A 27,916-nucleotide genomic window follows, 5' to 3' on the forward strand; every position below is an offset into this window, starting at 1 on the left:
TGTAAAAATTTAAGGAGTGCAGCGTTTCTGGAAGTTTCTTTACTTGAAAATAAAAATTTCATAGGTCCACCCCTTTTAAATACCTTTTCTGAAAATGTGCCACTCTGCAAATGTTTTATTTTTACAGTTTTGTGTAACCTAAAGGTTTCTTAAATAGAATCTATAAAAATATTTGGGGTGTTCGAAAATCAAACCTAAAAGGTCAATTTCTGACCTATGTTACGCGCGTAAAATTTAATGTAATAACAAAAAATTAACTCTTCGAGCCCGATGTTCAGTTGAGCCTAGGACCAACCGGAAAATTTCCCAGTTTCTTGCCGAGCCAGTCCGCATCTAGTCAAACATCTGATACATATATCACATACCGCATTAAAGTTAGATAAATCATCCATTAGAAGTATTTTAATCATCCTTTACACACTTTTTGTGCTAAGTAATATTTTCCTAAAAAAAGTTGATTTGTGCCTTTGTGCTATACACAAAGCCACAAATCAACTCTAAATTTCAATTCACATGATTTAAAATTCAAGCTCAATACCGGTTTTTTGGTATTGGATACTTTTTTTTTTAATACTATTGGATACTCATGAATGAAACTTTTTTTATAGCTATTAAGGTGCTCCAAGAAGACCTATTGTTCTTATTACAGGTGATCTCGGTGGGGCATTTAACCAGGAATTTATGTGTATTGGGTGGTTTGTAGGCGTGAATGCCTCCAAATTAACAAATACACATAGGTTTTGCATGGGATTTGTCCGATTAACTGGTAATCGAAACATAAAGGCTTTTTTGGTGGGATAGGTCTGGGACCACCAAAAAAAAACCGTATGGAAAAGCAAGAAAACAAAAGCACTATTATTTGGTTTAAAAGCAGACTTGAAAAAAGATTTTAAATTTTTGCAGGGGGATAAATGGGGGCATACAGGATTTAATTGGTTATATTGTATACAATATAATCCAATAAATCCTGTATGCCCCCATATATCTTCAAGTTTACAAAGCTCTTATGCATCCCATATATGGAATAAATAAGAGATTTTTAAACTTGTGTGGAACCAATAAATAATCAGAAAACGGTATTACAGAACAATATTTATTACATACGCACCGCAATACCGTTTCCTGATGGTATCATGACACACCTCAATCAAAGTTTAACGTTCCAGTTATTTATAAATTGTGAAAACAAAATGCTTCGGAGTGCTGTATCATTGTCCGTCAGTTTTTTGTTTGGATCTCCTTGTTTAAAAAAATATTGCATTTTTTCCTTGAACTACACATACACTGGTTTGATTTTTAAGAAGAAGTCATATTGCTCACCATGTAGGTCCACAGTCAATGAGGGAAAGATTATGCTGCCCATTATAATGAGCTTTACCAATACAAAGTCTTAGCCATGTTCTTTTTACTTCTATTTTTCTTTTTGGGCATTATTTAAGTTAGTAGAAAATCACTTATCAAACTTTTTTCATTTTACTGAGGGTTTTATCAATGAAGACTCCTCAGAAAAACCCTTCTGGTGAGTCTTTACTAATTCATTGCATTTAGCGAGAGTTAAAGGCTCTTCGTCCTGTTCAAAGGTTTGACAAAATTATCACATTTTATGATCATCTTTGTCCCTGGTCCAATGAAGATAGCAGCTATAATCTCAGCCTTAATTAATTGATAAGAGCAGTAGCAAAATGTTTGATTAGACCTACATTACCATGCAGTGGTGGCATAAGTACTTTTTAAAGCTTTATCAGCGGCTTTCACTTATAATTGCTGTTGCTCCATCGAGAATTTGGCTTTATGTGATATTAATTTTACATCTATATACGGTAACTTTACTGGTGTGGTAGCATATGCGGATGATTTCATAATTTTAAGCTCTACCCTCTCTGGTCTCAAAAAGCTGATAAAAACATGCAATATTTACAATAATTTAAATTGTATTAAAATAAATGCCGAAAAAACTGAGTTCTTGATTTCAGGTAAAGCACAATTACAAACCAATACGATAACGATTTCCAGTTATAAAAAAAATCTTCAGAATAAGTCCTCTGGGATTCACATACTAAACATTCAATTTTTGCTTCACTCAGTTAGACAAATGTTGATGAAAAAATCTCAAACTTTAGAGCTGTTGTTCAAACTCTTATTCAATCTGGAATCCGGTTTGTTCACCCAAGTTCTATTTCTTATATATATAAATTATTGGCAGTCCCTATCTTAACTTATGGTATGGAGTTATGTGAAAATAATTCTGTTTTGATGAAAAAACCAGATGTATTGGAAGGAGTGCGCTAAAATCGCTTTTATATGTTTTGAAACACAGTAAGAACTATACAAATTCGCTATTTAAAATCCAGGAAATTTTAAAAAGTATTCAAAAAAATAAATTAAACTTTTTCCTTCGTCTTCTTAATAATAAAACAACTGCAATCATTATCTTTTCACAGCTGAAACACCCTTTATTTCAACATTCGATAGTTAGCGATATCCAGGACCTATGCCATTTTCAGATGTCAAACAAAGACAGCAAACAACAATAGATTTTTATTTGTATTTAATGTTATCGATTTATTTAATGTTAAATTTTCTGTTGAAATAATTTTAAGATATTTTTTTTTAGTACAGGATATTTAAAACACTAATGTTTCTTTAGTATTTTAACAGTAACTTAATAGCGTATTTAGAGTTCTGCAACAAAACTTATCTTTAATATTACGTCATACTTCAAAATGTTTGGGTAAGGGCTATATATAAAATTGTGATTTTAAATTTAATATTTAAAAATCGCTTGACAGCTAGAAATCTAAATATGACACGAACCTTTGGGCTTCCTGTCACGGGGATTTTATAAGACAATTTTGTACATTACAACGGCTTTGAAAAACCGTTTTCTATTTATTAAATCAAAGTTTCATTCAGTGATTTAATCATTTTTACAAATATTGTAAAATTATTTACGTTTAAAACTGAAACTAAAAATAAAAGTATGCCAAAATTAGTTTTCATTTACTTCATGCGACTTAAAATAAAACAATAAAATAGACAATAAAATAGCTAAACGGAGTTTATATTTACTTATATTCAACAAACATTGACAACAAATGTTTTTACGCAATATAGAAATAATGTTAATAAGGTAATAGTCTTCCTCCAATTTTGTTCATAATCGCTCATCAAAATTGTAACTTAAGTATTTATAGGATTTAATTTTCTTTTTTTTTAAGGTTTTACTTTTTCAGGTTGTTCTTCTTTGTCGCAATTGCCTTCTTAGTACTTTTTTTTGCCTTCTTTGCGACCAATCTTTTCGCATTTTTTTCATGCGTTCTTTATTTAGTTTGTTTTTTCCTTTAAAAACTAATATATCTAAGTCATTAAATTACAACAAATGTTTAACTATTTAGTATAAAAATACACTGAACTGAGTAAATAAACAAAAGTTATAACGTGGTATAAATATTTAAAAATAAGCATAACAGTAAAGACGACAAAGTTTTAAATAAATAAAAAACTTTTTTTGTTATCATTTTGATCACCATCGACTTTATTGCCGACATGTTTATAAATCATGTTTATAAACTAAATAACGTCCTTAGTTAATTTTCAGTTCGGATAGCATAAGAATTAAAAGAATTCAAGAAAAATAAAAAGAATGCAAAATAAATTGCTAATCTTAAACAAACATTTTACTTGGACACACATAAATATTTTGGTACATGATTTACTATATTGGATATAAAGTTCAAATGCGTATAAATAAACTTGATAATTGTAGGCAGAATTTTTCTATCTGTGCTTCCTTTTTTGTATGTGTATATATTATTGAAAATCTTAATAGTTTTTATTGGTTTTACGTTTAAAATTATCTGAGTTTAAGTCAGAGTTGTTAACTGGAATATTTCGTACAATTCCGGAAAAACTCGTCGAAGTTCATTTCGCAAATGCTACTTACGAAATGTAGCCTTTCGCATGTTGAAATACAAAGTAAAACTATTTTTCTACATACGAAAGTAGTGCTTACGGAAGTCGCACTTGCGAAACAAGCTCTTTCGTTAAACGACGTTTCAAAGTCTATAAAAAAATTTTGTTGGTTAAACGGATGTAATTGTGAAAAATAAAATTTTTATATACCAAAATGTTTATAATAAAATTTATTTTTAGTATTGCAACACATGAACATTTTAAGGTTTTATTTTTTAAAATAATGATAAAAAACCAAATTTCTTTCGAAACGATACTCTTTCACACCGCAACTAGCGAAACATTTCTTATCGGAAAAAAACTTACGAAACGCGGCATAATAAATAAATTTCATTACATTTTATGAATCAAATACGTATAATTAACTAAGTAATTAAAATACTAATTTTTATGTGATATTGATAAGTTTCAGTTTGAAACTTCTATAAAGGAATCAAGACTTTCATAAAATATACTTTTTAGAAAGTCATTTAATGAATAAGAATTAAATAATGAAGATAACTTAAACAACGTTAACATACGAATGCAATTGCAAAATCGGAAAACAATTCCTTTGTTGAAATCAAAAAAAGACCTAATTTAAGTGATGAATGCTAAAACTTAATTTTATAATAAAATGCCTAAAAATATTCTTACTTGTTTTCAAATAATATAACTTTATGTTTTGTCAGTTTCAATTTTTTTATTTTTGAGATGCTCTGTTAAATGCTCCTTTGCTTTTATTACCTCAATAACAACAAGTAAATTTAAAAAAAAATTTAAACGCATCCTTTTCAATGATTTTTTCTTAAATGTTTTCCTTAATAAATAAAAAAGTAAGGGTGGGAGGGTATTAAGGGCATTTGTTGTCCCTTGTACCATTGGCCCTGAAAAATGCTTTAATTTTCAACATCCCAACGTTATTGGGACTATACAACTGCTGAAATTTTAAAGCTTTAGCTGTTTCGGAGAGAAGTAAAAAATTAGTTGCGAGATTTTGTAGCAAAAAAACGGGTACGTACAATACGACTCTTCCCCGGGTCTTTGCGTCTGGAAAAAATTTTAATATAGAAGCTCACCAGGACTATACAAGTGCTAAAAGATTCAGAGCTGTAGCTAGTCTGAGAGGTAGTGATGATTTAATTGCAAGATTCAGTAAGAACTGACAACGGTCAAACAACACTTAAAGTTCAATTAAAATTTGTAATGGAACCAAATATTTTACTAGGTATTTATATATGAGAATATAAATAATAAATCTCCAATTCTGCTAAGCCGAAGGCAATAAACAACTGAGTAGATAGTTAATCAAAGTCCGTACTTGATAAATATAAAAATATACAAACACTTGCATAGAGTTGTGGAGGGAGCGTTGCCCTTTCCCTAAAAATCTACTCAAAGCTTCAGTTTTTCTGTTTAAATTTTAGCTGCGTTAGGCCCCCTTAATTTCTGTTTTAGCCCCCCCTCCCTTGCATCCTAACTTTCTTAACCTTTCTAGGTCACTGTATATATATATATATATATATATATATATATATATATATATATATATATATATATATATATTTATATATATATTATATATATGTATATATATTATATATATATATATGTATATATATATATAAATATATTATCTATATATTATATATACATATATATGTATATATATATACATATATATATATATATATATATATATATATATATATATATATATATATATATATATATATATATATATATACGGTATTGGACTAAACTTTTGCAACCAATATCGAACAAATGCTAAAAAGTGTTCCTAATTTTACATGTCTTAAAAGCGAAACGAACTATACTACCACAGCAAACAGTTCAGAAGTCTGGAGTCATAGCATGCCATGACATGAGCAATCAGCTGACAGGTGACAGCACACAGGCAGAATTTCATTGACAATGCCATTTTGCAGCGGACAAAACAAGTGCAACTTTTTTGGTTTGTTTCATTTTCTTAAGTCTGGTCCGTGTCAAAGTAACGGAAGTTTTTAATAATTAAAGAAAGTATCCAGAAGCTTCCAGAAGTTTCCAGAAGCATGCAGAAGCTTCCAGAAGTTTCCAGAAGAAGCATCTGAAAGCATCCAGTAGCATCCAGAAATAACCAGAAACATTCAAAAGAATCCAGACGCATCCAGAAGCTTCCAGAAGCATCGAAAAGAAGCATCTAGAATCTTCCAGAACAGGTTCGCACAGGTTCATTTTACTATATAGAGACATGTAAATCAACATGTAATTCAGTCAGTATATAGAAGTCAATAAGTCAGTATTATCAAGACAGTTTATCAAAGTGAGTTTTATCAAAGTATTTTGTCGAAGAACATCAATACAAGAAGTGAAATACAACAAGTGCTTCATTACATCAATACAGTCCACATCCAACCAAGATGTTGTGTTCCACAGAGCATTATTGTATCATCACAAGGTAAATGTAACACGGTAAGCCTTGAGATACGTGATTATTTATTTTTACTATTTTTATGACTTCAAGTGCAAAAATGGCTCCCGACAGTCTTGGATTGGAACTAAGGAAGAAAATTATTAGCGATTACGTAAGTGGAATGTCACAAAAAAGTATTTTTGATAAATATCGCGTGAAAAAATGGATTATGTTCCAAATATTGTTCTACGGGGAAGTTGGCAGCAGATAACAAAGGTGGAAGACCGCGTTTCACCACTTTTAGAGAGGATTCTATGATCGTCAGATCCGTCAAGAAGGATCCCTGGATATCATCAGTCATGATACAAAAGCAATTAGAGCTGCCTGTATTGGACCAAACAATCAGACGACGTGCTGATGAAGCCGGATTGTTTTCTCGACGCTCTGCAAAGAAACCGCTGATTTCACTAAAAAACCAGAAGAAAAGACTCCTGTTTGCAACATCTCATATTGACTGGAATGTGCAGAAATGGCCAACTGTCCTGTTCAGTGATGAATCAAAGTTCAACATCATTGGGAGCGATGGCATTTGCTGTGTACGTCGACCGGCCGGAAAACGCCTCAATTTACGTTACTGCCATAAGACTGTGAAGCATGGTGGAGGCAATGTAATGGTCTGGGGGTGTTTTTCTGCTAACGGTCTAGGTCCGATACATCGAAACAATGAAATAATGGACCGTTTCAAGTATAAAAATATCCTGAAAGATGTTATGTTACCTCATGCTGAATGGAATATGCCAATAAAATGGGTTTTTCAGCAAGACAACGATCCGAAACACACTGCAAAAGTAGTGAAGCAGTGGTTTCAAGACAACCACCTATCGGTGATCGATTGGCCGCCTCAATCTCCGAATCTCAACCCTATCGAGAACCTGTGGGAGATCGTCAACCGCAGAATTAATTGTGAAGGTGTTCGTAATAAGGAGCAACTGTTTGAACAAATCCAAAAGGCCTGGGCTGCGATTCCACAAAGTTTCATTGATCACCTGATCGAATCTATGCTTCGAAGATGCAAGGCTGTGATCGACAACAAAGGATTCGCCACGAAATATTGATAGCGAAATACAGCTTGGTCAACATTTTGTCGAGTTGCACTTGTTTTGTCCAGAAGGAAATCAACTTTTTATAATACTTTTGATTAATTTATTAATTTTCGTGTACAAATAATGAACTTTGTGATGAATAAAACTTGAAGAACTTTGTCTCTAAACAGTTACATAGTTATTTCTCTAAATTCTCAAAAGTTAGTAACTAAATTAAATCATTTAGTAACTAATTTTTGAAAGCGTTATTTTGAAGATCTAAATGACATGATATAATTCCCAAAAGATCCCAGATTTTTAGACTCACAATACCCGAATAACTGAGGTCAAACATTTGCCGTATATAAAAATCATCTTTGATTTTAACATAGACGGTTTCTACTTACTAAAAAAAAACTCAAGTTTGTTTAATTAACTTTTTGTTTAATTACCCCCAAATAAATACTATTTGTGATTTCAAATTTTGTTAGTGTATTCCTCAATAAATTGCCAATATTGTATAAAATTTTGGACAATTTATGATATGGGTAACCTGACTTCTACATCTTCGTATTTTTGTGCGCTGTTTTCTTAGGATAATTATCAGTTATCATATTTATGCTCCGCTTCAAAAGAGTATTGTATTTAAAATATAAATATTATTATAACCGAATTTTTTATTTTCATTACTACTGTTAATGCTCACAGTTAAATGTCCGGAAATATAAAAATAGCAATAATATAATAAAAAAAATTAAACATTTATTCCGTATTACTATCGCAATCGGACTCAGACTCGGATAGTTTGTCTGACTATTCGTCATCCTCCTCCTTGGGATGGTTATTGTTGCAGACATTACATTTGAAAAGATCTGTGCAAATTATAAGCTTTATTGCATGAACATCTTTTTGTGGAACGATCACCACGGCCAAAATCAATCACCGAATCTGGTGCAGCAGGCAATTCCATCCAAGATATGGCAATGGAACCTTGATCATTAAACCAACCATTTTCCAAAAAACTTGGTGTATTAATTAATGCTACATGTGATCTTTTTCTTATAAAAGCTTCATAATTAACTATTTTTATGTGTTGCACAAGCGAATCTTTATTCGGTGGCAACATTTTTTCGCTAAATTTACCAGATTTAAATAATGTGTAATGAGCTACATTAACTGATTCTTCTTGTTCAGCCCCGTATAAATTATAGACATATTTTTACAGCATATTTATTAGTTCATCAGATGGTGGTACTGAATCACCTAGAGTTTTAAAAGCTTCTAAATATTTTGCTTTCTTCCGTAGGACTTTGAAAGCTATTGCTTTTTCTTTTCCATAAAATGCACTTGTTGAACCGCATCCTAAATAACAACTATAAATATAAACTTGAATAAATTTTTAAATCTGAATTCACAGTTTTACCCCGTCTAAGCATTACAATATTTTCTAAAGAAACAAAAATCGTCACCTGTAAACAAATGAAAGCCAGTCAAATTGAAAAGCCAAGCAATTGAAAAATCTTTACCAAGATCAGGTTCATATTTTTTTATATTGATGATACAGCGTTTGTTACCAACACTAGAATCGAAGTATATAGTTGACGGAAGGCAAGTTGACAGAGCAAACACAAATACATTAGTATCAGGACTATTAATAACAACAGTTTGATAGTGCAGTAACGCATGTGATGCATATAAAATCAACCTTATATCAGCTTCTTCATGGTCACTGGCAAGCTCATAAACTTCACTTACAACAATAAGGTTGACTGAATTTTGTTACACAAGTTCGTGTGTGTTACGTAGATAGTTATGTTGCCAAGAATTTGTGGATCACACTCACACCATGACATGTATAGAAAATTTATTAGCTCCTCTTTATTTCGTCCGAGAGACATAAATTTTTTCCACTGCTTTGGTCCTGTTGAGTAGCACTATAGATGGTAAATGCTTGTACACCGGATTGTGCACGTTTTTCTCTTTCAGCATTATTTGTGCTAACTAATGGAAATGTGTCCGCTATTGCTTTTAAGCTTTGTAAAATTGCCATAGCATCAATGAGTAGCGCGTTGTCTGTAGGAATAGTGGTCACAATAATATCATTACATTTTAATTCAATAACATTAAGTAACTTGGCTTTACATGTTTTTACAAGTGACCCTGTGATTGTCGATAAAGGCTGGATACACTCTCAATGAATATGCTAAATTGTCTTTACATCGACTTCTCTATCTTTACCAATTAGCACTAACCTAACAAATAAGTCTCTGTTATTCTTTAATGTAACTAGTTTACCATTTAAAGATTTTGTTACCTGCTTTAGGCTAGCAAATGTTTTCAAACTATTTCGCTTTATTGTTGAAAATATATCAGGATCTTCATACAACAGTTTCTCTTTTACGAATGAGGTAAGCTGTTTATCACCTATAACATAGGCATTACGAAGATCAGATTCAATATCAGTGGGAGCAATAGAACTTGTTGAGATATTGAGTAGTTCTTTGCTTTAAATAGTAAATGGATTTATTATTGCATCAATGGTATTCATCACATTTTGGACATTATTCTTATCTTTTAGTATTCTAGACTGATCAAGGCTTTCTGTACCTTAAGAATTGATTAAATTGACAACTACTTATCTTAAATTATTACTATTTACTTTTGTAACGTTGGCGAATACAGAAAATATGATTAGGGTATGGGAAGATAAATAATTAATTATTTATCTTCCCATACCGTGATTTTAAGAAAACTTTTAACTTTAAAAACTCCAAAACGGTAACAGATATAAATTTTGGGTTTAGCGCGGAATAATGATACTAAATTATTAATTAAATTTTTTTTTTAATGCTATTTTTAATTTTTCGTAAGATCAAGAATAGTTAATTGAGTATTTTTTTTCTTTTTCGAATCTTGAATCTTATTATAAGCATTCGTTTCACATCTTAAATAAAGTATAAAAATCATATAAAATAAATATTCCATAGGGCTAAATAACTTTTAATTGTTTATTGGGGTAACCTATTTGGTTTCTTAGAGAAAAAATAAATAAAATAAAACCGATCCAATAATATTTCTGTGCTGATCGTATAATGTTCGTAATCACCTATTATATCAAGAATTATACAACGTTACATAAAAAAAAAACTACAATTTTTGCGATAAAATTTAGAAGATTTGCTTGAACAATTATTTTATAATTGATATGCTTCAACAATTACTTTTATCGAAAAAAATATATTAATTTTTTGCCATAAAAAAAAGTAAATACATTTTTTACAAGAAAGCAATAAAAATCATTCGTAAATAAAAAAAATCTAAAAACTTTAAAAACAAATCATTTCAAAAATATATAATTACTGGAATAAATTAGTTTTGCATAAAACAATACAAAAAAAATTAATGAAAAAAAACATTTAAATTTCCTTATTTAAAAAAAATCACGATAGGGGCTGGCTCCAGGTAGGGAGGAAGACATGACGCTACTAACCTTTTTTTTAATTTGATGCCTGCCATCATTTCGCATTCACTCGATATTGCAGCTCTATCACTCTGAGCTAAAATCCACCGATGAACTACTCCTTGGTGTAAGGTAGAGCCAACAGTACCAGCAATAGTTTTGCAATCACGGTTAGCTGTTTGTTCAATGGTTTGGTCATATGCAACTGATTAAAAGCCATATTCAGTCTGCCGTTGGACTGTTCATTGGTTTGATAGCTCATGCTTGACCCCTATGAGAAACCACTTATTTTAATTGTGTTTAGATTTTATAATTAACTTTTCTATTACAAACAATCATAAAGCCCTGTTAGTAAACTTATCAGGATGTGTTTCGTTGAGCAATGTCATTTCTAATCGGTATGATGAGAGGTACCTTGAATAGTTAACTCGATCATAGCTAAAACACCAAGGTAAAATTGATCTGGTAGTTGACAAATGAAGGTTCCTATCACCACAGCGTGTAGCGCTAATGAAATAATAACAACAATTCTATCATTTCAATAAAAGATGACCAGAATGCAAACGTTGGTGACTGTTGATTTAATTCGAGAATAAAATCATCATACCTATAACAAAATAATAGTCAAAAAATATTAAAATTTAGCAAAATGATTGGAAACTGCAGGGTTTTTTAATAATTTCAGAAAAAAAAATTAGCGGATCCACGCTGTTTTAAAATGACAGTTAATAGAAAGCACAGTTTCAAAAGTACTTCAGAAAAAAGAAAGGAAACAAAAATACCTAGCAAAGATTGACAAATATTCGTCCTCTACTAGATGATCAGTAAAATGATTGGGAAATTTCTCTCTCAGCATTGCAATATGAGTATTGAGGCAATCCAGTTCATTTAAATTCAATGTTTCAGTGAATGAATGCAGCCTTAATCGTTGTAAGGCTTCGTATAAGATTTTATCGGCATATACTGAACAATTAAAGTGCTTTTCTCGTAACACTCCATTTAAAGAGCCAGATGCTACGACACCAGATTCAATAAGAATATCCTACTACTGCCACTACTACTACTACTACTACTACTACTACTACTACTACTACTACTACTACTACTACTACTACTACTACTACTACTACTACTACTACTACTACTACTACTATACAGCAACTCAAAGTATTATTGAGAATTAAACCTGAGGGTGTGTTACCAATAAATTATCTGCCTGGCTAATCAATAAATGTAATATTAATAAAATAAACTTGGTAACTGATTTAACTTCAGCAAACCTCCTTTGAAAAATATAAAAAATAAACTATAAAATAATAATACTGCTAGACTATAATATGTATAAATACATACAAATTTTTAATTTTTCTTGCAAATGATACATATATCTGGGAGAACGGCTGGTCTGCTGCTATTTTGTTTTATAACTTGTGACAATCGCATTTTCTTTGGTGAAGAAACTGAAACATTTAAAGGTTGTTTTTGATTTTTAAGTGACTTACCTTGGCTTTCTCTGCTAATTTATGAGCTCTCTCAATTTTTGTTTTATTAGTTAATAATTTATAGCCAGCAATGTGGCAAAACACCATTTCATGTTTATTTGCTTCATAGTCAAGAGTAATGCCAAAGATAAAGCTTCCTGTTGATAAAAAATGAGCATACTGAAAATGATTTAAGAGACTTTAGTAAAGGTGATGAAAATTTTTTTGATAGAATTCATTCAAAACAATTAAAAAAAAAATTCATTTTCTGTTTTATTTAAAAAGAAAGTTTACATAAACACACACAGGTATATATATATATATATATATATATATATATATATATATATATATATATATATATATATATATATATATATATATATATATATATATATATATATATATATATATGTATATATATATATGTATATATATATATATATATATATATATATATTTATATATATATATATATATATATATATATATATATATATATATATATATATATATATATATATATATATATATATATATATATATATATACATATAACCTTCCTCTTTAAACAGAAAATGTATGACATATGCCATACATTATATGGTATACGAAGAAGCTGAACATTACCAAATATATATGTATATCCTTGCAAGAATATATATATATATATATATTACCAAATATATATATATATATATATATATATATATATATATATATATATATATGTATATATATATATATATATATATATATATATATACATACATATATATATATATATATATATATATATATATATATATATATATATATATATATATATATATATATATATATATATCTATATATCCTTGCTAAACGTATATATGTATGCTCAAAACATTTTGTATCTGGTAAGTTTTGTACTTAAATCATCTAAATATTTGAACACAAATTTATTCATAGTAAGTATGTTTTTCTTTCAGAAAAAAAAAAGAATTTTGAAAAGTATATTGACTATGTTCCATCAGTGAATATGTTAGGTGCTAAAAAAAATATAGTGGAACGACATTTTTTTTAGCACCTAACATATTCACTGATGGAACATAGTGAACGATAACGACATGTCGTCGTGACACAACCGATTGTTGTCACAACGACATAACCGATTGTTGTCACGAAATGAAAGGAGAATAAATAGATTGAACAATTCTCTTGGTATATAGTTTATTTTGTCGTTTAAAATGTTTTTGTAAAAACTGTTTATGTAATAGTTGCAATTTATTTTTGTTATGCATTAAAACTAAGCATTTATAAATTATGCGTTTGTTGCTTTTTTTTAGATAAAATAATGTTAAATAGCTTGTAGAGCACAAATTTTATTAATATGAAATATCAAACTTATTTGTACAACTTTTGCTTGCTAATAAAATAGTTGAATCAGACCATATTTTTTTTAAATGCCTGTGTTTGTATTTATTATATACCTGAAACATACAAATATTTTTTTAGAATATCATGTTCAAAAGAATCACAAGTTGATGAAGTCAGTGAACAAATAAATATTGACAATGCATTGACTGGAGTGGAGGATGATAGTGTCTTGAACAAACAAGAAACAACAACTGAATTTAGTGAAGACATTGTTTTTAATTTGATTAGCAAAGACAGTGGTTTTAATTTGATAACAGATTCACCAAAACAGTGCACAAATAAATTCAACAACAACAATTGAGAAACAACAATTGAGAATCCAGAAAGAGATGCAATATACGTAGAAATGAATAATTTATGTAAAGAAACATATAATCTTCGTTTAGAAGTATCAGATTTGAAATTAAACACAAATTCTCCATTTAGTTATGCAAACATTAACATGTATAAAGAAAAGTGTGTAACATTAACAGGTTTAGAGTTTGATGTTTTGGAAAAACTTTTACTATATTTGATTGCAAAAGTTAGCGATGGGAGAAATGTATAATCAAATCATGGTATGTATAATTAAATTATACATACCATAATTACACCTTTGAAAATATTGCTTTCATATGCAACATTGCAAAACAAACAGCCATAAATTATTTTTGGAAGTGGATAGATATTATGTATTTAAAGTTAATTTGCTTAATCAAAATGCAAAAACGAAATCACTTGTTTAGCACTATTACTGCAGTTTTGAAAGTAACGTTCCCAAGATTAACATCGATGATTATTAGATTTGATTATCACTACTTCTAATCATTCACTAAAAGCAAGAATTATGTTTTAAACTAAAACATATATTTATTGTTGCATTTTTTATCTTTAGGTTTGTTCTTAGGTCACAAAAACAATCTCACAAAGTAAGTTCCCAGTGGGCACAGGACCTAAATAAGATGTCTTTTGAACGTTCAAAAGACGTCCAAAACGTTCAAAAGACGTCTTTTTTACATCTTGTGCCCACTGGGTTTTTTCTTTGTTATATATTCGGTCACATTTTAAATCACTTTTTTATTTTTCACGTTAACATAATACATAAGACATTGATGTGTAAATAATGTTTTCAACATTAATTGGTTTCATTTTCTTTAATAGAGTTTCTGCTGTTGTCACTGGTTTTAGAGAGTACCTTCATGAACAAAGTTAAAAAGTCCTTAATGTTAAGCATTTTCTAAAAGCCAAGACGGAATATCGTTAATCCTCATACCATTTACTATAAACTTTATAAATATTGTTACAATGTTATTATTCAAATTGTTATAATTAGTAATTTTGATCATTTCATTATTATACTGTGAAAAATATTTTTTATTTATAAAATTTATTCCACATATATTAAAAATATGCAGAATAGATATTACACTGTGGAAAATTTAAAGCAAAATGTTTAGTTTTTAAAAATTATTAGAAATCAATATGTAGTATTTTTGTTTTATTTATTGACTAGTCTGAAAAATGTGCAATAATTTCATAATGATGAATTAATTGAACTCCATGATTCCTTTATGCATATTTGCACAGATTAATTGTAATTTAACGCTAAAATTCGTTCTAAAAAGTCAAGTAAAATCTCTTCAGCCTGTAAAATAGATTGTTCTGTCTAATCCCGACAGATTTAAAAAAGAAATTTTATATTATAATTTCTTTTTTACATATTTAGTTACATATTATAATCAGTATTAAAATGTAAAGTAATTGTTGCGTTTGAAGTTGTTGTCATTAAGCAAATAAACAGTCATCGCCTGTTCCTTGAGGTTCTTTTTTCGGACTTTCAAGTGCAATCCCCGTATTATAGTAACTTGATCAAAAGTACGTAAGACAAGTAATTTAATCTATTCCTTCAGACCAGTTGCGTGGACACTGGGGCAATTTCAGCAAGCACTTGAAGTACACATTAATGACTACGCAAAAAAAAATTTTCTTTCTTTTATTTACTATGAAAGTAATTAACATCTTTCAAAGGGATAGCAGTTAAACAGACTACTTAAAGGTTAGAAACTACTAGAAATAAAACAGACTACTTAAAGGTTAGAAACTACTAGAAATAAAACAGACTACTTATAGGTTAGAAACTACTAGAAATAAAACAGACGACTTAAAGGTTAGAAACTACTAGAAATAAAACAGACGACTTAAAGGTTAGAAACTACTAGAAATAAAACAGACGACTTAAAGGTTAGAAACTACTAGAAATAAAACAGACGACTTAAAGGTTAGAAACTACTAGAAATAAAACAGACTACTTAAAGGGTAAAAAAAGGCTACATATTAAACACGTTATTAAACACGTGTTTAAAAAACTATTAATTTGTTTAAGTAAACACACTTTTACTACATTAGTGTGTTTACTTAATTAAGTAAACACACTAATAGTATTCGCGTGTTTAATATGTAACCTAATATAAAATTTCCTGTAATAAACTTTATTAGTTGTATAAAAAGCTTATCTATTAAATCTAACTTATTTTGATAACGTTCAGCAGTTTCTCTTGATAGTTTTTCTTGATAATTATAAGACATTAAGCGTTTAAGTAGTGTTCATCAAAGCGTTTAAGTAGTGTTGTACTGAAATCAACACGTTTGTTTGCCCCCATATCATAGTGGTAGATACTTTTATTTTTTAATTACGCAATGATCACGTGGTTTTTTCGCTGCAATAATATATATATATATATATATATATATATATATATATATATATACATATATATATATATATATATATATATATATATATATATATATATATATATATATATATACATATACATATACATATAACCTTCCTCTTTAAACAGAAAATGTATATATATGTGGCATACATTATGTGGCATACGAAGAAGCTGAACATTACCAAATAACCTAAGCAAGTGTTGTTTATATCCAGGATAAAGTAACCATAACTTTTTGGCACGTTTAATCGATAATAGTCATTTTTCAATAATTAAAATCAAATCGTCAGAAAAACCATCAAAGTGAATAGAACATGCATTCATTTTGTTCAACTAGAAAAAAATTTGTACACTAATATTTATGAGGTTTTTATTTTACAGAACTATTTTCTACACCAAAAAATCGAAAAATCTTTTGTAAAAAACGTACTGCAAAATATTTTATAAGAAACCGAATAAAATCGATAGCACACGATAGACACGATAATAGGCCACTTTGGGGGTCTATATTGGCCGCTTGGGACACTTTTAGAGTGGGATCTTTTTATTTTAGATTCTATGATACTTAAAGCGCAAGTTGGTCTTTTCAGAACTTAGTTACTCAATGTGTCTAACGATAGTGATTGAATTTCATGCCACAGACGCCGGCCTAATATATATATATATATATATATATATATATATATATATATATATATATATATATATATATATATATATATATATATATATATATATATATATATATATATATATATATATATATATATATATATATATTTATATATATATATATATATATATATATATATATATATATACATATATATATATATATGTATATATATATATATATATATATATATATATATATATATATATATATATATATATATATATATATATATATATATATATATATATATATATATACATATGTATTAACGAAGAAAAAACAACTTTTTCTATGGTACTTTAAGTTTCATGCCTATACGGCAATCATCAGCCATTAAATGTAAATTCAAAAACAAAAAAAACCGCTAAAAAATTACAAAATACTGAATAGTGGGATCTTAACGTCGCTAAGACATACTTGATGGCAACGAAAAAACAAAGTACTAGCTAATCACTGGTGTCAAAAAAAGATAAGAGGAATTTATTCTTGTGCCTGCATTTTAAAATCAATGGTAGACCTGTACTTTCCGGTTGGTCACAAACTTCGTAAGATATCTAATCGAAATACCATTAAAATAAGCTACTCATGTATGCCAAACATCAAGTCCATCATTAATTTGCACAATCACAGGATATTATATAGCCAAGGTAAAGATGAGGGAAAAACATGCAACTGTGTCAATAAATCCATTTGTCCCATGACAATCAGTGCTTGTCGAAGAACATCGTTTATCAAGCGACCGTGTCGTCAAATGAACCTGACTACAAAGAAAAAGTATATTTTGGCTTATGTGAAACTCCATTTAAATTTCGGTATGCTAACCATCTAAAATCTTTTAACATTAATAAATATAAAAATGATACCGAATTGTCTAAAGAAATTTGGGACATAAAAGACAAAAAACGTTGCAATCCTTACAACACTTTGTCAAAAATTTGCAATCTTTGTTTATACGAAAAATTCCTTATTTTGACATATAAAGGTGATAACTTGTTAAATAAACGAAATGAGTTGATTTCAAAATGCTGACGCAAGAATAAATTCCTCTTATCTTTTTTTGACACCAGTGATTAGCTAATATTTTGTTTTTTCGTTGCCATCAAGTATGTCTTAGCGACGTTAAGATTTCACTACACAGTAATTTGTAATTTTTAGCGGTGGTTTTTGTTTTTGAATTTGGATTCAATGGCTGATGATTGCCGTATAGGCATGAAACTTAAAGTAGCATAGAAAAAAATGTTTTTTCTTCGTTAATATATATGTATATCGCTCTATTTGAAGTATCTTTTTAATATTGAGCACTCTTTTACGACTATGAGTTTTGTTTTATTATTATAATACAAAACAGCCTTAAATATATATATATATATATATATATAATATATATATATATATATATATATATATATATATATATATATATATATATATATATATATATATATCAGATATATATCAGATATATATATATATATATATATATATCAGATATATATATATATATATATATATATATATATCATATATATATATATATATATATATATATATATATATCAGATATATATATATATATATATATATATATATATATATATATCAGATATATATATATATATATCAGATATATACAGATATATATATATATATATATATATATATATATATATATATCAGATATATATGTATATATATCAGATATATATATATATATATATATATATATATATATCAGATATATATGTATATATATCAGATATATATATATATATATATATATATATATATATATATATATATCAGATATATATATATATATATATATATATATATATATATATATATATATATATATATATATATATATATATGTAAATTATGTTAGTGTATTTTACAAATAGAGTGCTCAATGTTCTTAAAGAACAGAGCAATAATTAATTAGTAAAAAAGGAAGAGTCTTACTGATGATCCAGCAATGGTGAAACTTCAAGTCGAAGATAAAAGTTAGATAAGTGTTTTTTACTAATTAATTATATATCTATATATATATATATATATATATATATATATATATATATATATATATATATATATATATATATATATATATATATATATATATATATATATATATATATATAAATCAGATATATATGTATAAACTATTGAAGAATCGTTTAACAACTTTATTTTATTTAAATAATAAGTAATAACACTTTTATGTATAACAGTTTAATGAATGCTTTCAAGTCTATTCCGTAAGCGCACATTTCGAAACGCTCTTTCCGTAAGGAACTGTTTCTCAAGTATTCTTTCGAAATGATTTGTTTCGTAAGTTTCTTTTCGCAAATGGTTTTTACGGAACTATTATTATTTATTTTTTTCGTATAATGCATTGCGGAAAGTGAATACGCGCAAGTACAACTTCCGCAATAGCAACTTGAAATACGGAAGATAAAAATGCGAAATTTTCGTAAGTTTTTGTTTATGACGAACAACCCTAGTTTAAGATGAGATACTTTAATAATTTTTTAAGAGAATTCAAGTCATTCAGTTTGTAAATTTAATATTTTTGGATATTACTTTGTTGCACAGAAAAGAATCACGATATAAAATATAGAAGCAAGAGGGCTTTTTTTTTAAATGATAATTTAAAGTTTCCTCATCTTGTATTATATCTACTTTGCTATTATGAAAGAAATTTTTTAAGAAATTACGTGAAAGAAGTCCAAGTTTGTATTTTATCATAAACATCAAATTTTGAAATATGTTAATTTTATTGACATTTATTGATTTTATGTGTTTTAAAAGTGGCTCAGCATGCGAGAACTTATCCTTATTATAAATTATTTTTGCAGTATCCTTTTTATATCGATAAAGTGTAACTAATTTGGATTTATGAGTACTCACCCATGCAACGTTACCGTATATATATATATATATATTTTTTTTTAGGTGCCCCAAGAAGTCCTTACGGTCTTGTCACAGAACACCGCGGAAGTGTATATAACCAGGAAGTTCACGCCTCCTTCCTAAGCCTTCCTTACCGTGACTATATAATAGCTTTGTATAAATATAGAGAAATAAAGAATCTCAAATTTATTTGGAAAAGCAAGGGACCAGTTTTCTATAGTATACCGATGCTTTTTAACATATTGTTATTTATGTGCACTTTCCGTGAAATGTTCTCATTAATAAGTATACCAAGAAAATTTGTTCCTTAGGCTCTCTTAATTTCATTATTTTCTACTTTTTAGTTTTGTAAAAGATTTGGACGTATAAAATAAATTAGCATCATCTGCAAACATTATGACATTCAATTATATGTTATATGCTTAAATTAGATAGAAATTCTTTAAACGGCTTGTGTTAATTTATGAGCATTATATTTAATGGAGTTATTTTAAACCGTTGTTTAAGTTTAAAGGTTTGAAGTTGCAAACAAACTTTCAAGGAAACATATCAAATTTTTTTGGCCACAAAATTAATATACAATTTGAAAATAAATGAAGTTATTAAGATAAAAAGATAAATGAATATTATTTCAGAATTCTGATTAATTATGCTCAGAAATATACTACTAAAGACTTTAGTAAATTGCTAAGAAAGGTTCAAGACAATAAAAGAATCAGTTGCTATTATTCATTTATAAATGTAACTTTTTTTATTTAAAATATTAAAATATATTACAATATTTTTGTTTAAAGTCCTAAATGCAAATATGTTTAAAAAAAATTTTTCAAAATTTGTGGCTATAAAAACAGCCGTTTGATTTAGTTTTTCTTTGACCGAAACAAATTTATATTACTTGAAGGCCACCAAATTATTATCTCTGAACTTATCATCTTCAATTTTAACCTTGATTTAGACTTTAAAGTTGTTAATCTTCTTTTACTTGACAAGAATCACTGAAAGTTTTTTGCTCGATATAATAATGGCTTCTAGCGGATTATGTAACATAAGTTGGCTTCACTAAAAACGGCGAAGTTCGATATCTAGGGAATATCTATATATCATTGGCTTTTATATGTATGCTTTGATGCCATTTTCAAATATTCGGATTTGATTTATAATATAAAAACTCAAGTTTAAAGCTATTTATATGTCGGAGCCGGTTTTATGAACTTTTTTGTTCACTTAATATTCTTTAGTTTTTGATGTAATGACAACCTTTTTTAGAATATATATTGTTATTATTTTAAGCTAAAATATTAAATAAGTAAATTGAAAAAAAAAATTCTGTGAAAAATTTTTAAAATTTTAAAAAAGGGGCTAGTTAGCCGCAGGGGTAAGTTGACGAACTGCGTTTATCTTCAGAGCATTTCATCAGAAAGTGACAAAAATTACACAGAATCTTCCTAATTGACCATTTCATCATTCACTATAGCATTGTCAGGATTCGTGCATGCGCATGGGAGATATCAAGATTTATGCGTTTTTTGGACAAAAACATAACTTTTAGAACTTCGCTTCCTTTTTACTTTGCAAAAAAAATAGTTAGTCGTATGAAAAAAAAAAAATTATTGCAAAAGTTTCAGTCACAATTGGTTTACTATATCCAGTCAGACATTTTTTTCAAAGTTGCCGTTTTTTTTTCGGAGTAAGTGGCAAAATTTTCACGGGGTAAGTTGGCTCATAGCATTTACTATGAACAAAATATATATTTTATAAAATCAATTTTTTTTTTTTTTTAATTTTTAACCATGTTGAAAAACATTATTCTTACAAAAAAATTTAAAAAAAATTTTTTTTAGGTTTTTTTTTCACAGATAAAAAGTGGGCTACTGTTTTGGCTGTTAAACGGACTAATATTTGGTACCAGCTAAAAGTAATATTAAATTTTGGGACAAAATTGTTGCCAAAATTAATAGTAAAAAAATTTCTATTAATTTTGCACTTAATAGTTCATAAATAATCATTTATACAGTTTGCGCAAACTTAGTGGGGTAAGTTAGTGCAATTTTTGTTTTTTTTGAGGGCCCGGAAAAGCCCCAAGAACTTTTTTTTTGTAAATGAATGCAAATTTTATAAGTTACCCAAATTCATTCTCTTTAAGACTACACTTTAATATTTTAAAAAATATACTGTTAAGGCTACAGAGCTCATAGAGTAAAAACCGAGCCAACTAGCCCCGGTCTACCTTAAAATTAAAATTTATGTTATTCGAGTGCAGTAATGATAGTTGAGTTTTGAATAATTTAAGATTGACCTCATTATAAATGTGTTTTTAAATTACTTTTTGTGTGGTAATAGTTTTTTCAGATTTTTTTTTATCTAATTTTAGGAATATAAGGAAATGATCTGATATATCGGTTCGCAAAATACCTGCTTTTAAATCATTGTTGAAAATATCTGAAGCTACTATATTATCTATTAGAGTTGTTGAGTTTATTGTTACTCTTGTAAGTTTGTTTATTAAAGACATTTATTGTTACTCTTGTAGGTTTGTTTATTAAAGACATTTATTGTTACTCTTGTAGGTTTGTTTATTAAAGACATTTATTGTTACTCTTGCAGGTTTGTTTATTAAAGACATTTATTGTTATTCTTGTAGGTTTGTTTATTAAAGACATTTATTGTTACTCTTGTAGGTTTGTTTATTAAAGACATTTATTGTTATTCTTGTAGGTTTGTTTATTAAAGACATTTATTGTTACTCTTGTAGGTTTGTTTATTAAAGACATTTATTTTTATTCTTGTAGGTTTGTTTATTAAAGACATTTATTGTTACTCTTGTAGGTTTGTTTATTAAAGACATTTATTGTTATTCTTGTAGGTTTGTTTATTAAAGACATTTATTGTTATTCTTGTAGGTTTGTTTATTAAAGACATTTATTGTTACTCTTGCAGGTTTGTTTATTAAAGACATTTATTGTTATTCTTGTAGGTTTGTTTATTAAAGACATTTATTGTTATTCTTGTAGGTTTGTTTATTAAAGACATTTATTGTTACTCTTGTAGGTTTGTTTATTAAAGACATTTATTGTTATTCTTGTAGGTTTGTTTATTAAAGACATTTATTGTTACTCTTGTAGGTTTGTTTATTAAAGACATTTATTGTTACTCTTGTAGGTTTGTTTATTAAAGACATTTATTGTTATTCTTGTAGGTTTGTTTATTAAAGACATTTATTGTTACTCTTGCAGGTTTGTTTATTAAAGACATTTATTGTTATTCTTGTAGGTTTGTTTATTAAAGACATTTATTGTTATTCTTGTAGGTTTGTTTATTAAAGACATTTATTGTTATTCTTGTAGGTTTGTTTATTAAAGACATTTATTGTTATTCTTGTAGGTTTGTTTATTAAAGATATTTATTGTTACTCTTGTAGGTTTGTTTATTAAAGACATTTATTGTTATTCTTGTAGGTTTGTTTATTAAAGACATTTATTGTTACTCTTGTAGGTTTGTTTATTAAAGACATTTATTGTTACTCTTGTAGGTTTGTTTATTAAAAACATTGAACCCATTTCAAAAATTGCATCATAAAAATTTTTAACTTTAAGGTTATCATTATAAAGGAAACAATTCATGTTTAAATCTCCAATTATAAAGTTTTGCTTTTTTTCAACGGTACCTTTTTTAATCAGTTGTTGTAAAAACATGCTAAGGTTTTCATTCACGCCGTTAGATGGCCGATAAAAACAGCTTAAAAAATCTTCTTTTTTTTTGATTCTTAGTAATTTCAATAGTTACAATTTCTTTATTGCCGTCAAAAACGCTCAACTCATTCCTAAAACAATGCTCAAACTTTTTGATATAAATTAAAACTCCACCACCGCGCTTATTTGTTTTCCTCTTCATTGAAATTTTTTTTAAATGAGGTAGTCAAAAATTATTTAGGTCTTCTAAAAAAGTTCATTTTTTTCTGATAGGCTTAAAAAGTTTTCTTAAAAAGTGGAAGTTATTCTTACTCTTCTATTATTCTTAATTCTTCGTTAGTATTAGAAACAAACAAAAATGTTGAAAACAAACAAGAAAAAAATGAACCATAGGCATGTCTACGGGTCTTGCCTGTCATGCACAGGCATGACTTGAGAAATTTGATCTAACTTACATCATAAATTGCTGTAACGATCTCTTTATAATAATACGCTATTAAAAAAAAAAGAAAGTTTTTCAAAAAATGATCAAGCATCGGAAAATCAATATTTTTCATATACGAAAGAAGAGATAAAGTTAAGAGTTTTAATGTTGTTTTAGATGACATGTTAAATGATTTGAATAATCGTTTCTATCAGGAAACATTAAAACTTATACTTGCTGTTACGAATATATTAAATCTTTGGCCATCTCAAAAAGATTTTTTGTATTTGAATAATGTATTTGGAATTTCAAGTGAGCAAATCTAAATTGAAATTATTTTACTTATAAATATACCTAATATACCATCTCGAACCACTTCTAAAACACTTAATGGATTGATTTTCTAAATTCAAATCTTAGAACTTGTAATTTTCTTCACTTCTATCAAGTCATAGTACTTTTTACCACTATTCCGGTAACAACTTGTTCCGGTGACAACTTGTTTCGGTAACAACTTGTTCCGATAACAACTTGTTCCGGTAACAACTTGTTCATGCGAATCTGCATTTTCTAAGCTAACAATTGTAAAAACAAAACTCCGTTGCACTATGACTCAAAAAAGACTTGGCGCTTTAATGTTTCTATTTAAAGAACAAAAGATGACAACAAAAATTAATTATGACGAAGTCATCGAGGAATTTAAAGTGATGATACCAACAAAACGACGTTTTGAATTATAATATATATTTAGACCATTTGTAATTAGAAAAATATTAAATTTGTAACAATTTACAAATAAAAAATTAAAAATTATATTTTAAAATACACTCTTAATTAAAAGGTGTAAAATTATACAGTTTTGGTGTTAATATTACCTTAAACGGTGTTTTTTGAAACTTATTTAAGCAAAAAGTGTAAATTTGCACCGTTTTGGAGTAATTATACACTCTTAAGGTTAATCTTTAATAAAACGGTGTAAAATAACACCTTTTTTTAATCACTACACCGTTTTAAAAAGGTGTAAAAGTCGAATATTGTGATGTTTTTTTTTACACTTTTTTAAAAAACGGTGTAAAACGGTGTAAAGCTGTTTTACACCGTTTCAAAACGTTTAATTATAAGGTGAAAAACTTTACAATACTCGATTTTTACACCTTTTTGAAACGGTATAGTAAATAATAAAAGGTGTTATTTTTACACAGTTTTGTTAAAAATCAATCTTCAGAGTGTACAGTCTTAGTTAAGAAGTGTAAAAGTACCCCGTTATGGCGTTCAAATATCTTCAAACCGTGCTTTTTAAAAGTTATTTAAGCAAAAGTTAAACGTTAAACACTAAAATGCGTATAACAAACTTTATTAATAAGCTCATGTTTTTAGTGTAAAACTGTTGGCCACTTTTGAAAAAATATTTAAAACAATTCTACACCATCTAATGTTGACACACTTTTATATAAAGCAGTTCAATAAAAAGGTTTGAAACTGCTTTTGCACTGTTTTGTGAAACACCGTTTTGAAAGCAGCGTTACAGTATAAGCAGAGATTACACTGTTTTATGAAAAGCACCGTTTTGTAAAACTGTGTAAAGCTGAAATTGTAATTTTGTAAAAAGGTGTATAACAGCTTTATTCCATTATACACCGTTTACACCAAAACTTTTTTTTTTAATTTCTTTCGATTATTTTAGAATGCAAAATACTTTTGAAGTTTTATAGAGATTACATACAAACATATGTAACACTTTATACACTTTATACACATTATACACTTTAACAAACACATTATACACTTTAACAAACGAAAAGATTTTAAAAAAGCTAAAATTTCTAAAAACATCTAAACACTACATAATGCATCGCGAAGCGAAAATAGAATTTTACTTTTCTGAATAAAAGTTTCAATTTTAATATTTTAAATATCTTTTAACCAAAACAAGTTAACATTAATTAATAGAAAAATATTTATTTCAAATTATTTTAATTTGTCTTTTTAAGTGCAGGATTTTCAGGCGTAAAAAACTACGGTTTTCACTAAATCTTTATATAACATACAATAATTTCCGCATTTCCTCTATTTTTTTGCATATTATCAAATAAATGATACATTTTGTAAATTAAAAACCAAGAAAAGAAAAAAAAATGTTTTCATCATTGTTTTTGTGTGTCTGTAAAGATTGATTGATTAGGCCATGTTAATACAGAGGTAGCCAGTTTTTTATTTCTTATAAATTTCTACGATAAATAGACTTTTTAGAAGTGAAATAATATTCTGGCTACCTCTGTAGTAACATAGTATATTATCAATTCATTGTAGTGGGTTTTATTAAAAACCGGTTAGTTAATAAGTATAAAAAACAACACTAGATGCAGAGCGGTACATTTGTTCCAACTCTTTAAGTTATAAGTTCTAAGTTAAGCGTGGTTTAATGTTATAAAATAGTTATTTTTAATCTCTGCAAACTTCTGCTTGATAATTTTCCTCCAATGCATATTTTCTCCAAGGCATGTTTTTCTCCAAGGTATATTTTCTCATTCCAAGGCATATTTTCAAAAGGCATGTTTTCACAAGCAAAAATGTATTTGCAAGTGCTTTATTTTTTCCGCCTATGTTTATTACTTTGTGCTGGTTATACAGTGAGTTTTAATATGTTATCACTTTATGCTGGTTAAGCAAAGTGAGCATAAACTTAAAGAAGGTGATTTCCTACTAAACACTTATGGATCCAATATAAGCAGATATGTATTGATTTATATATCTCCCTGTATACATAAGTGTGTGTGTGTGTGTGTGTGTGTGTGTGTGTGTGTGTGTGTGTGTGTGTGTGTGTGTGTGTGTGTGTGTGTATATATATATATTGAAAGCCATCTATTTAATGCTTTTAGTAAAAATCTATTAAGTCTCTTTTTCAAAGTTTCAATAACATTTTTAACTACTTTTTATTGTAGCGAAATCATTTTAACTTTAGTAAAATAATTTCACTTTTTCTTTTATTTTATTTTATATTACTTTAAATTATACTCAGTATATTTTTATATTTGTGTTTACGAACTTTAGGGCAAAAATTCAATAAAATATCTCACTATTTTTTTTGGCTTTGAAATTTTTTTTTTGGTTTTGAAAAATATATATTTTTGTTAAAAATGAATCAAATTAAATTTTTAAATAACAGTCTTTACATTTTTAATGGAATTTATTGTATAATAACAGAACAGAACAGGTATTGCGTTCAGTAGATCATGTCTTCTGAACACAATAACTTCTCAAATAGACGATTACAAAATGTAAATAATATTGGAGATTCATGGGAAAAACAGAGTCTATTTTATACAGCCAAAGTATTTTCTTCCCTCCACATTAGTTTAATAATTCAAAAATATAAATCCGTAAGAAAGCCTGATTAATATGTTAATTAAACATAATGCTTTAGGGCTTTAAAATCAGAGCTTAAAAATTTATACAATAATAGTGGTAAGTGGTAAAATATTGATTAAAAATTTTTTTTTTCCCAATCAAAATAAGAAATTAATAAAAATATGTGAATTTAAAAATCATATTCTTTTGTCCATTAATAAATGCGGTTATGTTAAATAAAATTATAGAAATAGATAGGGTGAGAATAAATTAACTAAAGTTAATTTTTATATATATATGTATATATGTATATATATATATATATATATATATATATATATAT

General features: G+C 27.4%; 1 long non-coding RNA gene across 1 annotated transcript; it reads left to right on the forward strand.

The window, feature by feature from the left end:
* The first annotated feature begins 14,682 nt into the window (after positions 1 to 14,682).
* Positions 14,683 to 15,153, forward strand: LOC136076467 (uncharacterized). Its single transcript, XR_010636294.1, has 2 exons — positions 14,683 to 14,714; positions 14,947 to 15,153. It is a non-coding gene; the product is annotated as an uncharacterized LOC136076467 (long non-coding RNA).
* Positions 15,154 to 27,916: the final 12,763 nt, after the last annotated feature.

This window comes from Hydra vulgaris, chromosome 02 (genome assembly GCF_038396675.1).
Source record: "Hydra vulgaris chromosome 02, alternate assembly HydraT2T_AEP".
Classification (NCBI taxonomy): domain Eukaryota; kingdom Metazoa; phylum Cnidaria; class Hydrozoa; order Anthoathecata; family Hydridae; genus Hydra; species Hydra vulgaris.